Source organism: Gracilinanus agilis, chromosome X, assembly GCF_016433145.1.
Source record: "Gracilinanus agilis isolate LMUSP501 chromosome X, AgileGrace, whole genome shotgun sequence".
Classification (NCBI taxonomy): Eukaryota; Metazoa; Chordata; class Mammalia; order Didelphimorphia; family Didelphidae; genus Gracilinanus; species Gracilinanus agilis.
The window spans coordinates 12,821,607-12,837,804 of NC_058136.1; positions in this window are offsets into that span (position 1 = coordinate 12,821,607).

Genomic DNA, 16,198 nt, shown 5'->3' on the forward strand with positions numbered 1-16,198 from the left:
GGAGAAAGCAATAGCAAGCAGAGGAACCAAGAAAGGATTCCTCTAGGAAGATGCACCTGAGCTGATTCCTGAAGGAAGAAGCTAGCTAGCGTATTCTAAGAGGCACAAGTGAAAAGAGAGTGCATTCTGCGCACAAAGCCAATAGATTCAGGTTGAGTTTCCAGGGAATGGCAAAGGGGCCATTGGTCAGAATGGAGAGTACCTGAATGAGAGTCTTGTGGAATAAGTCTGGAAAGGAAAGAACAAGGAGGACTGCAAGTGCCAAGCAGAGGAGTTTGTATTTTATCCCAAAAGCAACAGGGAGCCATTGAGCTTTCTTAAGCAAAGGAATGACACATCAGCCCTGTGTACTAGGAAGATCTTTTTTGGCAGCTCTGGGGAAGATAGATTGTATAGAGGAGATCCTGGAAGCGGGGAGACCAGTTAGGAAGCTACTGAGGATATATACTCCAAGCAAGAGGCGATAAGGACCTGGACTACTGGGGCACGTGTAAGATTAAAGAAAAGGATATAGGAGTCTGAGAGGTTGGGAAAATAAAATGAGACTTGGCACTTGGTTGATTGCGGAGAGGAGGAGTTGGGGTTGACTCCTAGAGTGTTATACAAAGAACTAAGGCATCCAGTGCAAGGACTATCTCCATTTTTTTTAATCCTTACCTTCCGTCTTAGAATCAATATTGTGTATTGATTCTAAGACAGAAGAGCAGTAAGGGCTAGGCAATGAAGGTGAAGTGACTTGTCCAGGGTCACACAGCTAGGAAGTATCTGAGGCCAGATTTGAACCTAGGACTTCCCTTCTCTAGGCCTGGCTCTCAATCCACTGAGCCACCCAGCTGCTCCCTGACTGTCTCTATTTTTAATAAAGCTAGCTAGGTAGAAAAGTAGAGAGAGCCCTAGACTTAGAGGCAGGAAGATCTGAGTCTCAATTCCTGCTTCAATCACTTTATAACTATGTGACTTTGGACAAGTTACCTCACCTCTGTCCACCTCAGTTTCTTCATTTGTTAAAAAAAAGGGGGGGCAGGGTAATAGTAGCTACTTCATTGAGTTGTTGTGAGGATTAAATAACGTGTGTAACACTTTGAAAAATGTAAAACACTATATAAGTACTAGATATCATTACTGTTATTTTTGCCTGGCACATAGTAGGTATTTAATACATGTTTACTGAATTGAATTAAAAGACCTCCCCTTGCGTTGCTGTGAATACTACACCCTCTACCAATGCATAGTGTGGCTCCTGCATTACAAGGATCCTAGAACTAGCTGGGGCTGGAAGGTCCCCAGAGTACACTATGATCCTCTTATTTTAGAGGAGAAAACTGAGGTCATGGCCCATGGCCATCTAAGAAGAGGTAGAATTTGATTTCAAGTTCTGACATCAAAGCTCCTTCTACTATACCACATACAAGATACTTTCATGACTTGCTCCAGTCAGAAAAAAACCTTTAACCTCTTGGCCAACCCTCTCGTGGTCTGTAATTAGTGGAACTATTCCTTAAATGGCAAGCATATGGTACAGTAGGTAGTGACAGGACAGGAGTCAGACAAACTTATGTTCAAATCTAGCCTCAGACACTTACTAGCTGTGTGACCCTGAGCAATGCACTTCACCTTGTTTGCCTTAGTTTCCTCCTCTATAAAATGAGCTGGAGAAAGAAATGGAGAAGGAAAAAACTATCTTTGTCAAGAAAACCCCAATTAAGGTTAGAAAGAGTTGGGCATGGTTAGAAAACAATAACAAGAAGAAACTCATTAAATGACAAGCATAGTTCATCACCACCACATATCCAAAGCCCTTCTAGTTGGGTAGGCTCTGCCAGAGTTTGCCCTCCACAGGGATATAGCCCTCAGAACCCAGGGACTCACCGGCCTATGCCATGATGAGACATGAGGAGATGCCTCAAGTGGAAGGGAACGAGGAACAAATCCCTTCCAAGACAGTCTCAGGGGTGAGGAGGACATGTTGCATGTGCCCACAGAGATAGAAGAAGAATTATTCCATTATGACTGAGCAATAATAATAATAATAATGAGGAGGAGGAGGAGGAGGAGGAGGAGGAGAAAACATATAGTTTAAGGAGAGATTCACATTACTCTAAAGGAGCCAAGAGCAACTGTCAGATCAGATCCTAAAGGGCATGTGCGAAGAGTCTCCCTATGATTTCAGCAGCAGAACCTGTTGCCAAGCCAGGCAGAGGAAATTCTCAGGCGAATCTTGAAAGAGGTAGCAGCTGAAGAAGCAGGAATACCTGTGAGCCCTTCCCATCCAGAATTAGCCTGGAAATAGCCTAGAAAGGAACACTTTATTTTATTTTTTTAATTTTATTTTAAATATTTTCCCATAGTTACATGTTTCACGTTCTTTCCCTCTCCCTAAACCCCGTCCCCGTAGCCAACACACAATTCCACTGGGTTTTACATTGATCATTTATCATTGATCAAGACCTAATTCCATATTATTGATAGTTGGACTAGAGTTATCATTTAGTGTCTACATCCCCAATAATATCCCCATAAACCCATTGAACACTTCATTTTAAGGAATAGTGGGCAACTGATGGCATCCTCTAGAACAGTGATTCCCAAAGTGGGCGCCACCTCCCCCTGGTGGGTGCTGCAGCAATCCAGGGAAGCAGTGATGGCCACAGGTGCATTTATCTTTCCTATCAATTGCTATTAAAATTTTTTAAAAATTAATTTCCAGGGCATTAAGTAATATTTTTCTGGAAAGGGGGTGGTAGGCCAAAAATGTTTGGGAACCACTGATCTAGAAGATGGGGCTGGTACTCAGGAAACAAATGACTAGCCAGGCTCTAGCCCTCCCACACCCTTGTCCTTTCACCATTTGGAGAGGATGCCCAAGTGGCTTGGCTTAAAGGGAACACTCCCCATGATAGGGAAAGCTCTCTTATTTCCCAAGGGACTGGGAAAATTCACATCAGAGTGAGTCTGTCTGCTGTGGTCTCTAGCTAAAAGCCCCCACCCACATTTACTCAAAGCATTGTTACTGAGAACTAGGGAGATCAGATCATTAAAATCTTCACTGGGGTTAAGAAATCCATCCCATAGAGATGACTAATCAATAAACAACTAATCCATGCACACTTATGAAGCACCTACTATGTGCCAGGCACTGAGCTAGGCACTAGAGATACAAAAATTCAATCACCTCCTCCCTGAAAGAGCTTACATTCTATCAAGGAGACAAGTGTACATTGAAATACTTACAGAATGGATACAAGATAATGGCGGGGGTGGGTAGTAGCTGGAGTGAAAAAGAAATCAAGATAGGTTTCTTTTTTTAAACCCTTACCTTCTGCCTTAGAATCAACACTATATATTGGTTCCAAGGCAGAAGAGTAGTAAGAGCTAGGCAGCGGAGGTTAAGTGACTCGTCCAGGGTCACACAGCTAGGAAGTGTTTGATGTCAGATTTGAACTCAGGATCTCCCATCTCTGGGCCTGGCTCTCAATCCACTGAGCCACCCAGCTGCCCCCTCAAGATAGGTTTCTTATAGGAGATGGCACCTAAATTGAGCCCTGAAGAAGCAAGAATACACTGCCAGGGGCAGCTAAGTGGCTCAGTGGATTGAGAGCCAGACCTAGAGATGGGGAGGGGGGGTCCTAGATTCAAATCTGACCTCAGACAATTCCTAGCTGCATGACCCTGGCCAAGTCACCCTTCTGCCTAGCCCTTATCATCACTTCTGCTTTGGAACCAATATATAGTAATACAATATCAATTCCAAGACAGAAAGAAGGTTAAAAAAAGAATGCACTGCCCCATGGCAGGGGTGGGCAGAGAGCCAGGATGGTGACAGCCTCTACAAGAACACAGAGATAGTCAATAGGACTCTATATGTGAGGACCAGCCAGGCCAGTTCTGTCAGACTTCAAAATGTGTGAAGGGATGTAATGTATAATAAGGCTAGAAAGACATGTTGGAGTCAGATTGGGATAGTTTTTAAATGCCAAACCGCCATCTGTATTTGCTCCTAGAAGTTTACTGAGCAAAATGAAGTCTCAGAGATGTTTTGACTTGCTACAGACCTTCCTCAGTAAGATCCATGGCCACTCCAAAGAGCTCACCTAACAAGCCGTGCAGGAAAAACAGAATGGATGAGCAGTGCCCATTGTCCACATTCAAGCAACGAATTCATTGTTCTTGTAGATAGTGTGGATAAACAGTGAGCTAGATATAGAATCAATGAGGGCAAGGAGAGCAAGCCAGGTCCCATTTGGGATTTGGGCACAGAATTTTCAGTGCCTGTCTGCCACAAAGACTCATCTTCTTAAAGCCAATAGTCTCCGAGTGATGCTCTATCAATCAGGGAACACAACTGACATATAGCATTCTAGAGAACAGGGTCATCTTTGCCCTACCATGAGCCACTAGCTGAGGACTTTACTTAACCCGATCAACATGCACATAGCTCCAGAAGGCCCCCATGGAACAAGAGACCTGATGGAATTTCAGACCTGTGGACTGTGCATTGTGGCCAGGGGAGCATTTTCCCTCACATCATAGCCCAGTACCCAGGCAGCTACCCTGCCCCACCTTGGCACAAAATTGGCCTGGCTAGGGATCATAAGGGAACCCCCAACAAATACACACAGTGCTCGCAGCCTCCAAAAACTAAATACATTCCCACTGCTACCTCACTGGGCTTGGAAGTAACTCAGAGTTCTCAAAGGCTGGACCAATGGCACCCAACTTTGGGTGCATCTTGCTTCTTGGTTTCATTGAGCTGGAAAGACTTTAATGGACAGACCTCGCTACAGCTTGTGAACTAGCCCAATGAAGTCCAGAGAGAATTAGCATGGGAAAGCTGGGCATTACCTAGTGCTGGTTTCCTGCCACTGAAAAATCATGAAGGATTGGAGGTCTCTCTGGCTGCTGTGACAGAGGAAATATTCAGAGCTAACGCTGGAAGACACCTCAGGGACCAGCGGGGCCAACCCCATCTTTTTACAGAGGAAACAAGTTCTGAGAGAAAGAGGAACTTTCTCCAGGTCATAAGGCTAGGAAATTGCAGTGCCAGTCCTCTGACTCAAATTCGGTTCTTGGTCCCCATTGCCTCTGATAAAATCTGGAAAGCACTCAAAGAAAAGAACAAGACAAGGCCCCAAAACTCTGTTCAGAAACAAATACACACACACACACACACACACACACACACCAGCTTCTCACAAAACTTCCCATTCTCAATTAAAAGAAATATCTCTACATCCATTGATCTGTCTGTCTCTGTCGACGGTTTGTATTTTGAAGCTGGAAGTGTCATTATTGGACATTTCGCAAACAATTACTAGGTCTGGTAATTCCCAATAGCAAGACATGAATGTTTTGTCATTAGTCTGAAATGGATAGGGGGGATGGGAGAGCAGTTAGAAAGAAGTAATGAGAAAAGGATGGAAAGGGGTGCTGATGGGACCCAGGAGAGAAGTGGCATGGGCAGTGCCAAAGCTTCTGTATTCAGAGTCCTGAGTTTTTCCAGGTACTGGCTAAAGACTTTTGTGTGCCCTTTGTTCAAATCATTCCATGTCTTGGGGCCTCAGTTTCTCCCTCTGTAAAATACAGGGGTCGAACTAAATAGCCTTAGAGGATCTTGCCTCTAAATCAGTGGTTCCCAAACTTTTTTGGCCTACCACCCCCTTTCCAGAAAAAAATATTACTTAGCACCCCCTGGAAATTATGAAACTATTTATTGAACTCACAATAGAATGTAATACAAAAAAAGTGTGGTCCTAGGTTCAAATCCGGCCTCAGACACTTCCCAGCTGTGTGACCCTGGGCAAGTCACTTGACCCCCATTGCCTAACCTTGCCAATCTTCCACCTATAAGTCAATACACAGAAGTTAAGGGTTTAAATTTTTTAAAAAAAAAGTGTGGCCATCACTGCTCTTCTGGATTGCTGCAGCACCCACCAGGGGGCGGTGGTGCCCACTTTGGGAATCACTGCTCTAAATCTAGGATCCTATGAGTGATCTTGGGGAAGTCCCTTCCTCTCTCTGGACCTCAGTTTTCCCTCCCAGCCTAGGAGCCTATAGCAGGCCATTGGTGTTTCTTCTTCAGGCATGGGAGATAAAAGGATATTTCTGCCTAGCCCCTCTGTCCCAAAGGGGAGCCTACAGCTTTCCATCTTTAAACAACTGCTCATCCACGTTTTGGCCCTAAGTCAAATGAAAAATTTGTTATAGTTTATAATGCTTGTTAATGAAGAACATGAAAAATTAATGCTCATTCGGGTGCTCATTAACATGCACAGTGTTCGTTCCGCTCCAGCACTGGGGTACTGTAGGGAGAAGAGGCCAGCAGCAGCCACACAGAATTAACGCACAGGTCTGATCGAGGGCTTAGCTCCCCTAGAACATCCAGCTTGCCCAAGCACGCTAGGTACTGAGCAAATAGGGACTGAGTGCATAGAGTGACAATCCCCAGGGTATGGAGAGATGGAGGAGAGGGGCCAAAAGGAAATGCTGTGAGAAAAAAAAAGGTTACACAAGAAGATGCAGAGGAGGAGGGACAGGGAGAAATGGGAGCCAGGCAAGGAGAGAAGAGAGGCAAGAGTTGAGGGAAGGAGAGATAGAAAGTGCCTACATAGAGATCTATTTAAAGGCAAAGGACCATCAGTAATTATGGGGCTTCATAGCTGGGAAAGGATTACTCAGACTCATTTTGGTTCATCTGGACATTTGAGGCTAGCCACAGGAAAAGACAGCTGGACTTTGAGTCAGGAGAGATTTAGGTTTGAATCTGGCCTCTGGACCTTCCCAGCTATGGGACCCCAGTCCAGTATTTTACCTGTCTGATTTCCTCATCTATAAAATGGGACGATAAAAGTGTCCAAGAGCCATCTACCTCCTGGGGTGGTTATAAGGTTCAAATTAAGGGATTTAAAACACTTGGAGAACTTTGAAGAGCTATATAAATATCACCTATTTTTATTATTACTATTATTAGAATTGGTTATGTGGGCAGCTAGGTGAGGCAAGGGATGGAGCTCTAGACCTGGACTTAGAGAGACTCCTATTCCTGAGTTTTAATCTGACCTCAGACACATACTAGCTGTGTGACTCTGGACAAGTCCCTTAACCCTATTTGCCTTAGTTTCCTCATATGTAAAATGGGCTAGAGAGGGAAATGGCAAACTACTCCAGTATAATTGCCAAGAAAACCCCAAGTGGAATCATCAAGTGTTGGACACATCTGAAAAACAACTGAACAATAACAATGATCTCACCTTTCCCATCCCTAGCTTACAAAGTACTACTGTGGGTAAAACTAGTAACCAAATTTCAGAATTAGAAATGTCCCATGATCTTTAGGGAGCCATAACTTTGGAGAAGCTCAGAGGATCTCTGAGTAATTACAGGCTTGAGTTCAAATCCCACCCTTAGACACTTCCTACCTGTCATATGCTGAGTAAGTCACTTCATCTCTCCCAGACTCAGTTTCCTCTTCTGTAAAATGACAGGGCTGAACTCGATAGCCACCAGCTCTAATTCGATGATCATATTTTATATAATAGCAGCATATGAGTGGCTAATTCTGTTTCTCAAAAACAGAACTACAGAGAACATGAGCATTGTGGCATGGCCAAGGATCTAGAGTAGAGGGATTCCCTGGTCCCAGGATGGAAGCTGGCCAAAAGGAGAGTGAGCCAACGTGGAAGGTGGTGAGTTCTCCAGCACTGGAAGCTTTCAAGCAAGATCTGGATGCCCCCAGACTAGGGAGGGAGATGATGAAGAAGGGATTCTGGGTCAAGAAGGTAGTCTTGAAGGTTTCCTCCAGCTTGGGAGAACCTGCAATGGTTCTGTGAGCAGCACATTCAAGGGGCCTCTTCCTGCTCTCAAGTCTCCAGGGCCTTCAAGCTCTGGCTGCCAGCTCAGGATCTATCCAGGTACCAGCCACTCCAGTCAGTTGCCTTGGATACAGGTAATAATACTGTGAGAAGTGGCAAAAAAGGATCTCACCAAGGACAGGTGTGACCAGAAAAGGATGTAGGCTGATCATGCAGAGAGAGCAAAGGGGAACAGATGGCCAGCCCACGGGTTGCCCTGGGAGCCAGGGATTAACACAGAAACCACAAGACACTTTCCAGCTCATTCGATGAAGCTCATTTCTGGGAGGACTAGAAGGAAAAGGTCAAGAGTCATAAGGATGAGAAGGTGTTTAGGGGCCACATTCTTCACTGAGAGGGGGAAAGACCATCTGCCACTGACACATGGAAACAATGCTACCATTTTGTCCTTTAGTCTTCAACTGGAATTTCACTGAGGAAGAAGACTCCTAGTGTGGAAATTCCCCTCACCAAAGCAGATCAGCACTTACTCCACAACTAATAATCCTTAAAAGTTGCCTAGGGTGTCAAGAGGTTGGATGATGTGCAAGCAGAACCCTAGGTCTGTCTAATTAGTTGTGCTTCTGGAGGGACTGGCATTGTGCAAAGATCTGAGGGGAATCATGATCTACGGTTATGAACCATGGAACTGCTACCATGGCGAAATAGGTCTCTGAGGGACAGAATACTGTCTCTAGGCAGGATTGATATCAGAAAGTCCTGTGGGAATGTGTGTTACTTATTCCTAGAAAGTTCTAACCCCAGCTCAATAACTGTGACCCACTGGCTACCCCTTCATCAATCTCCTGCCTTTGTAATTCCCTCTCCTACCATTGTACTCCTCCTCTGTTCACCGTTAACCTTTCAACTCTGCACCTCCTCCAATTTAGTCTTTATCTTCCCAAACCAATTGCAAGATTCCAAATTCAGCTATCCTCTGCATCAGGGGAGAATGTAACCATGAGATCTGTTCAAGAATCTTTGGTCCATTCTCCTCTTCCTTAAACAAATAATAAAAATGCCTTGGCAAAGCCACTAAACCCTAAATTAATTCCTCAGCAGAGACTTCCCTGGCAGCCTACAGCCAGGGCATGTCAGAAGTGGGACCTCCTAACACCTTGATTGGTTCTCCATATGCTAAGCCAAAGTGTACCCTCAGTATACATATCACACAAATATATCCAGTAAATCTTCAATCTTAAAAGTTCAGGAGTTCCCTTCAATGATGCAGATTGCAAGACCTTCATGTATGCCCATCCTATATAACCTATGTCCAAGTCCTCCCTCCAGTTTGCCCCAGGGAGTCCTCTCAACATAATTGAGGCCTTCCTTAATCTTTCCCCAAATCACAAAGACACCAGTGAAGGAGTCAGGCCTTCAACCTGTTATCTCACTGTCTTGCCGTCATCTCTTTGTCAGAAGAGAGCTGGTAGAAATTGGAGCTCTTGGCATGAACTCAAGAAGACTTAAGTTCAAATCAAGCCTCAGATAGCAATATAATCCTGGACAAGTCGCTTAACTTCTAGGTGCCTCAGTTTCCTCAACTATGAAAGTGAGGATGACAATAGCACCTTACCTCCCAGGGTTGTTGTGAGGAGAAAATATTTGTAAAGCACTTAGCACAGTGCCTGGCACATTAATAAGTACTTATTTCCTTCCTTCATAACATCATTTTCTCCTGTTCTTTGTACTCCATTAATTACCACTATCCCAATATTTAAGGTAAAATTGGAAATCCAAAATCCTACACCACCTTAGGTAATTCTTCACTTCTCATATCGGTTTTTTTCTTTAGTATCCCTTGCTTTCCATGGATGGTTTTGAAAAAAACAAGAGCCTGAACCCCATGGTCTTTGGTTTCCTGCACAAGATTTGGTAATCATTTGCCAGTATTAATTGACAATCATCCTAACTTATTAAGAATCATTTTTAGGCTCCTTTGGAAAACAGAATTTGTTTCTACATGGATCACCAGGCATAGAAAATAGTCATCCATTTTGATAAAACTTGATAGATTCTCTGATACAGATATGCACACTGACTTCTCTGTTGTTATCGGCTCAACAGATTGCTGCACCAGCATCTCTGTTCAGTGACTCACCATCCACCACTACTCTTTGTATCTTCTTCTGACCCTAGCATATAATGCCCTAGAACTCTGTGTTGGCAAACCTATGGCACATGTGCCGGAGCATGCCAGAAGGAGCAGCTTCCTTCCCCCCCTACACATACACCTGAGGACATTTCTTCCATCACCCACCCCTCTGCCCAGCAGCCCAATGGGAGTGCTTCCTCCCTCCCAAGTCTGGAGTAAGGTGGCAGGGCTCAAATGTGGCATTGGGGTTGCAGTTTGGACACTCAGTCGCTAAAAGGTTCATTATCACTGTCCTAACTGATACCTTCTGTGGACGTATTTTTATCACTTTTATTTATTTAATTTGAAACCCTTACTTTCTATCTTGGAATCAAAACTAAATATTGGTTCCAAGACAGAAGTGCGGTAAGGACCAGGCAATTGGGGTTAAGTGACTTGTCCAGAGTCCCACAGCTGGGAAGCATCTGAGGTCATATTTGAACTCAGGATCCCTCATCTTCAGGATTGGTTCTCTATCCACTGAGCCACCTAGCAGCCCCTATTTTATTACTTTTATGCTACTTTTCTTTTTATTTTAACTTTTTTATTTTTTAGAAAAATTTTTTCATGGTTATATGATTCATGTTCTTACTCTATCTCCTCCCATCTCCCCACCCCCCAGTAGCTGACACGCACCTCCACTGGTTTCTTCCTGTGTCATTGATCAAGACCCATTTTCATATTATTGATAATTGTTCTAGGGTGGTCATTAAGAATCTACATCCAAATCATGTCCGCATTGACCCAGGTGTTCAAGCAATTGTTTTTCTTCTGTGTTTCTACTCTTATCATTCTTCCTCTGAATGTGGGTACCATTCTTTTCCATAAATCCCTCAGAATTGTCCTGGATCATCGTATTGCTGCTAGTACAAAAGTCCATTACATTCAATTTCATCACAGTGTATCAGTCTCTGTGTATAATGTTCTGCTGGCTCTGCTCCTTTCACTCTGCATCAATTCCTGGAGGTCTTTCCTGTTCACATGGAATTCCGCCAGTTTGAGCACAATAGTATTCCATTACCAGCATATACCACAATTTGTTCAGCCATTCCCCAATTTGAAGGATATACCCTCCTTTTCCAGTTTTTTTCCACCACAAAAAGCACGTCTATAAATATTTTTGTACAAGTCTGTTTATCTATGATCTTTTCAGGGTACAGACCCAGCAATGGTATGGCTGGATCAAAGGGCAAACATTCTTTTAGCTCTCTTTGGGCATAGTTCCAAATTGCCATCCAGAATGGTTGGATCAATTCACAACTCCACCAGCAGTGCATTAATGTCCCAGTTTTGCCACATCCCCTCCAACATTCATTACTCTCCCCTTTTGTAATTTTAGCCAATCTGCTGGGTGTGAAGTGATACCTCAGGATTGTTTTGATTTGCATTTCTCTAATTATTAGAGATTTAGAACACTTTCTCATGTGCTTATTGATAGTTTTGATTTCTTTATCTAAAAATTGCCTATTCATATCCCTTGTCCATTTATTGATTGGAGAATGCCTTGATTTTTTGTACAATTGATTTAGCTCCTTGTATATTTGAGTAATTAGACCTTTGTCAGAGTTTTTCTTTATAAAGATTTTTCCCAGGTTGTTGTTTCCCTTCTGATTTTAGTTGAATTGTTTTTGTTTGTACAAAAAATTTTTAATTTAATGTAATCAAAATTATTTATTTTACATTTTGTAATTTTTTCTAACTCTTGCTTGGTTTTAAAATCTTTCCTTTCCCAGAGATCTGACAAGCATACTATTCTATGTTCACCTAATATTCTTATAGTTTCCTTCTTTATGTTCAAGTCATTCACCCACTCTGAATTTATCTTGGTGTAGGGTGTGAGATGTTGATCTAAACCTAATCTCTCCCATATTGTTTTCAATTTTCCCAGCAGTTTTTGTCAAATAGTAGATTTTTGTCCCAAAAGTTGGGCCCTTTGGATTTATAATAGACTGTCTTACTGACATCACTTACCCCAAGTCTATTCCACTGATCCTCCCTTCTGTCTCTTAGCCAGTACCATATTGTTTTGATGACCGCAGCTTTATAGTATAGCTTAATATCTGGTACTGCTAGGCCACCTTCCTTCACGTTTTTTTTTCATTATTTACCTTGATATTCTTGATCTTTTGTTCTTCCAAATGAACTTTGTTAGAGTTTTTTCTAATTCATTAAAAAAGTTTTTTGGTAGTTCGATAGGTATGGCACTAAATAAGTAAATTAATTTGGGTAAAATGGTCATTTTTATTATGTTAGTTTATCCTACCCATGAGCAATCCTTGTTTTTCCAATTGTTTACATCCAGTTTTAATTATTTGGAAATTGTTTTGTAGTTGTGTTCATATAATTCCTGTGTTTGTTTCGGTAGATAGATTCCTAAGTATTTTATATTGTCTAGGGTGATTTTAAATGGTATTTCTCTTTCTAACTCTTGCTGCTGTGATGTGTTGGAAATATATAGAAATGCTGATGATTTACGTGCATTTGTTTTGTATCCTGCAACTTTGATAAAGTTGTTGATTATTTCTACTAGCTTTTTAGTTGATTATCTAGGATTTTTTAAGTAGACCATCATATCATCTGCAAAGAGTGATAGCTTAGTCTCCTCACTGCCTATTTTAATACCTTCAATTTCTTTTTCTTCTCTAATTGCTACTGCTAGTGTTTCTAGTATTATGTTAAATAATAGAGGTGATAACTGGCATCCTTGTTTTACTCCTGATCTTATTCGGAAGGCTTCTAATTTATCCCCATTGCAGATGACGCTTGTTGATGGTTTTAGATATATACTATTTACTTTTTTTAGGAAAGGTCCTTCTATTCCTATACTTTCCAGTGTTTTCAATAGGAATTGGTGCTGTGTTTTGCTTTTTCAGCATCTATTGAGATAATCATGTGATTTTTGTTTGTTAGCTCATTGGTATAGTCAATTAGGTGGATGGTTTTCCTAATGTTGAACCATCCTTGCATTCCTGGTATAAATCCCATCTTGTCATGATGGATAACCCTCCTGATCACTTGCTGGAGTCTTTTTGCTAGTATTCTATTTAAGATTTTTGCATCTATGTTCATTAGGGAGATTGGTCTATAGTTTTCTTTCTCTGTTTTTGGTCTGCCTGGCTTTGGAATCAGTACCATATTTGTGTCTTAAAAAGAATTGGGTAGGACTCCTTTGCTTATTATGTCAAATAGTTTGTATAGTATTGGGATTAGTTGTTCTTTGAATGTTTGATAGAATTCACTTGTGAATCCATCAGGCCCTGGCGATTTTTTCTAAGGGAGTTCTTTGATGGCTTGTTTAATTTCTTCGTTTGATATTAGACTATTTAAGTATTCTATTTCTTCTGCTCTTAATCTAGGCAATCTATGTTTTTGTAAATATTCATCCATATCACCTAGATTGCTATATTTATTGCCATATAATTGGGCAAAATAGTTTTTAATGATTGCCTTAATTTCTTCTTCATTAGAGGAAATTCACCTTTGATACTATTAATTTGGTTTTCTTCTTTCCTTTTTTTATTCTATTTATCCGTATGTTGTCTATTTTATCTGTTTTTCAAAATTCCAGCTTCTAGTCTTATTTATTAATTCAATAATTCTTTTACTTTCAATTTTATAAATTTCTCCTTTTATTTTTAGTATTTCTAATTTAGTTTTCATCTAGGAATTTTTAATTTGTTCATTTTCTAGTTTTTTAAGTTGCCTGCCCAATTCATCAATCAAGGGTAGACCCTCCCTAATTTGTTAATATATGCACTCTATGATATAAATTTCCCCTTTAGAACTGCTTTGGCTGCATCCCATAGGTTTTGGTAAGAAGTGTCATCATTGTCATTGTCTTCAATGAAATTATTAATTGTTTCTATGATTTGTTCTTTTTAAATTTCCAATTAGTTTTTGCTTTGCCTCTCCATGTATTCATACTAACTATTTTTATTGCATTTTGATCTGATAAGGTTGCATTTATTATTTCTCCTTTTTTGCATTTGTTTGCCATGTTTTTATGCCCTAGTACATGGTCAATCTCTGAATGTTCCATGTGCTGATGAAAAGAAGGTGTATTCCTTTTTATCCCTATTTATTTTTCTCCATATAACTATTAACTCTAATTTTTCTAGGATTTCATTCATCTCTCTTATCTCTTTCTTATTTATTTTTTGGTTTGATTCATCTATATCTGATAAGGAAAGGTTGAGGTCTCCCACTAGTATAGTTTTGCTATTTATTTGTCCTTGGGCTCCACTAGCTTCTTCTTTAGAAATGTGGATTATATACCTTTTAGTGCATACATATTGAGTACTGATATTTCTTCATTGTTTATCCTGCCTTTTATCAGGATGTAATTACCTTCCCTATCTCTTTTAACCAGATCTATTTTTACCTTAGCTCTGTCAGAAATCATGTTTGCAACTCCTGCCTTCTTTTTCTCAGTTGAAGCCCAATAGATTTTGCTCCATACTTTCATTTTTATTCTATGTATGTCTGCCTCTCTCATGTGTGTTTCTTGTAGACAACATATGGTAGGATTTTGGTTTCTAATCCACTCTGCTATTTATTTCCATTTTATGGGCGAGTTCATCCCATTCATATTCAGAATTTTAATTATCAACTGTGTATTCCCAGACATTTTGACTCTCTCTCCTTGTCCTGCCCTTTCTTCTTTCACTACTTCCTTCTATACCAGTGTTTTGTTTTTAATCAGTTCCCCTAATCCCCTCCCTTATTGTACTTACCTTTCTCACCTCTTCCTTCTTATTCCTATATTATTCTTCTTTAGGGTCTTTTTAAGCTTCCCCCCTCCCTTCCTAATGTTGCTTATCTCTCCACCAGTCCTTTTGTTATGCTTCTACTTCTCTATAGGGCGCAAATCAATTCTTTATCCCAATGGATCTGATTGTTCTTCCCTCTTTAAGTTGATTTCAATGCACTTAAGTATTAAATATTTCCTCTCTCCAACCTCTTTACCCTTCCAGTGTATTGTTATTCTTCCCTGTTTGCCCCACGTTCTTCTTTATGGAATATGAATTTACTCCATTTTGTTTGTTTTTCCAATTTTCTTAATATTACCTTCTTTTTTTCCTCTAGTTTTGTATATATTTATACATACATACATACATACATATATATATGTATATATCTTGACATTTCATCCTATACAGTTTGTCACTGTTCCCTCCGTGTAAAATTTTTCTAGTTACCCTGTTTATAATAACAATTTTTAATATTTGCCAATATCTTCTTTTCTTCTAGGGATACAAATTTATTTAACTTATTGGGTCCCTTAAAGAAAAGATTCCCCCCACTCTCTTAATTACCTCATGGTGATTCTCTTGACCTCTGTGTTTGGGCAGCAACTCTCTGTTTAAGTCCAGTTTTTTCTTTATGATTGCTTGGAAGTCCTCAATTTTATTGAATGACCATACTTTCCCCTGAAAAAATATAGTCAGTTTTGATGGATAGCTGATTCTTGGTTGTAGACCCAATTCTCTTGCTTTCCAGAATATTATGTTCCATGCCTTCTGGTCCTTCAATGTAGATGCAGCCAGGTCCTGTGTTATCCGAACTGTGGTTCGCTGGTATCTGAATGACTTCTTTTTAGCAGCTTGTAATAGCTTGTAATTTTTTTCCTTGGTCTGGTAGTTTTTGGATTTGACGATAACATTCCTGGAAATTGTCAGTTGTGGATTAAATGTAGAAAGTGATCTGTGGATTGTTTCAATTTCTACTTTTCCCTCTTGTTGGAGAATGTCAGGGCATTTTTCTTGGATAATTTCTTGTAGGATGATGTCTAAACTTTTTCTTTTGTCATGATGCTCTGGTAAACCAATAATTCTTAAAAGGTCTCTTCTAGCTCTGTTCTCCAGATCTTTGGTTCAATCAATGAGGTGTTCCATATTCTCAAATTTTTCAATTTTTAATTTTGTTTTATATATTCTTATTTTAAACATTTATTAATGTTCATTTTTAACGTGGTTACATGATTCATGCTCCTACTTTCCCCTTCACCCCCCGCACTCCCCCCACCCATGGCCGATGCACATTTCCACTAGTTTTGTCATGTGTCCTTGATCAAGACCTATTTCCAAATTGTTGGTAGTTGCATTGGTGTGGTAGTTTCGAGTCCACACCCTCAATCATGTCCACCCCGACCCATGCGTTCAAGCAGTTGTTTTTCTTATATGTTTCCTCTCCTGCAGTCCTTCCTCTGAATGTGGGT